General features: G+C 38.1%; 1 long non-coding RNA gene across 1 annotated transcript; it reads right to left on the reverse strand.

The window, feature by feature from the left end:
• Positions 1 to 812: 812 nt before the first annotated feature.
• LOC113358164 lies at positions 813 to 1,706 on the reverse strand. The gene is made up of 2 exons (XR_003364239.1): positions 1,499 to 1,706; positions 813 to 910 (listed from the first exon to the last, which is right to left on the reverse strand). It is a non-coding gene; the product is annotated as an uncharacterized LOC113358164 (long non-coding RNA).

Consider the following 1,706-nt stretch of genomic DNA (forward strand, 5'->3'; position numbering starts at 1 on the left):
AATTATCTGACTACAATAAAATTTCGATAAATTAATAGTTTTGGGACCGGAAAGTATTATTTTAGCGAAGTTATTAATAGGGAGAGATGGTTATAGAGCTCCAACTAACACCTTGTTTGTTTGCAGCTGACTCATATGAGTCATCTGGATCTGAGTCGTCTGGATCTGAGTGAAATTACCTGACTCATCTGGATCTGACTCACTAAGGTCTGAGTCAGAAAATATGTTTGTTTTGTGAGTCAGACCTGACTCAGCTGACTGGATTTTTTTGGACAGAAAATGCCCTTGTACACATTTCAAACCATAACATTTATCACTACTGAAACATCACAAATTGTTCCATTCCAGTCTAAACAACTTCCCTTTTTGATGGAATTAAACATATTAAACATCATAAAACAATAAAATCTAAAGATTAAAGTCCTACAAACATAAAAGAAGCAACAAAATCTAAAGGAGACTAGCTATCTCATCACGTAAGTTGTTCATATATATATCTGCTCTTGTCGTCCAAACAGACGAGGTGCATTTTCTTCCGTTTCCGCTTCCACTTCGACTTCCACCTGTGTCTCATTCATATCAAATGTCTCATTCTCATATTCTTTAAATAGCCAATCATCCAATGCATTACGACGTAGAAAGTTATGTATTGACATGCAAGCAATAACGATATCTCTTTGAGTCTCAAATGAGTAAGAAGGCATTTTACTTAAGACGGGAAATCTTACTTTCAATACCCCGAATGCTCTCTCAATCACATTCCTCAATCGAGCATGGGATTGATTAAACTTCTCCTCTTTTGCCGTTGGAGGAACTCTTCGGTAATCACCTATCCAATACCTTATGTTGCGATACGGACACATAAACCCTTGTGTATGAGAGTACGCAGCATCACATAGATAGTATTTGTCTGCAAATTTTCAACAAAAACATTATGAAGTCATGCTGATGAAACTGCAGCAAGAGGTAACATATATGCTAGTCCAAACTCTAATCACATCCTCATCTGCCAAAGAAACCGGGCGCCTCTCTGCTATTAAGGAGGGTAGGCACAGAGCTAATCACTACTATGACTACTGTCTCACGCTTTCATATGTTCCCTTAATAAAATAATTAGGTGTAAACTAAGAACCTACTGATGACCATAAGTTACTACAGTGATTAACATGAGGGACCGTCAAAAACTTTAAAAAAAAAGAAAAGAGAAAAATAGAAGAAGATGAAGAAGCAAATGCTGGATTCATACGGGAGATCTCACATACAGTATATATAACTTTTGGCGCAAGTGGGGCTAACTGAGGACAAGTCATAAGGCATGAGACGCGAGGACGCCAGCATGACAGAAAGTTTAGGCGAGTAAAAACAGAGTAGAGCATATATATCCTAATTCCTAAGTAGAGTTCGGTATATAAGAACGCAGTGCACAAGAATCTAAATAAAATTGAGTAAAGAAAACAAACCCAATGCAGAAAAATGGGACTTAAAATAGAGATATTACCTGGTGGAGGTAAAGGAAACTTGAAATATGGATCACGCACTGCCTCGGTCAACACTCTCGAGTCATGAGCAGTGCCTTCCCATCCAACCACTACATACAAAAAGTACATATCCCAATCACATATCGCAAGCACGTTTTGGGTACATTCTCCTCTTCCCCTTCCTCTATACGGTATTTGCTTCTCGACTGGAATGCTCGCACTAATTAG

This window comes from Papaver somniferum, chromosome 3 (assembly GCF_003573695.1).
Source record: "Papaver somniferum cultivar HN1 chromosome 3, ASM357369v1, whole genome shotgun sequence".
Taxonomy (NCBI): Eukaryota; Viridiplantae; Streptophyta; class Magnoliopsida; order Ranunculales; family Papaveraceae; genus Papaver; species Papaver somniferum.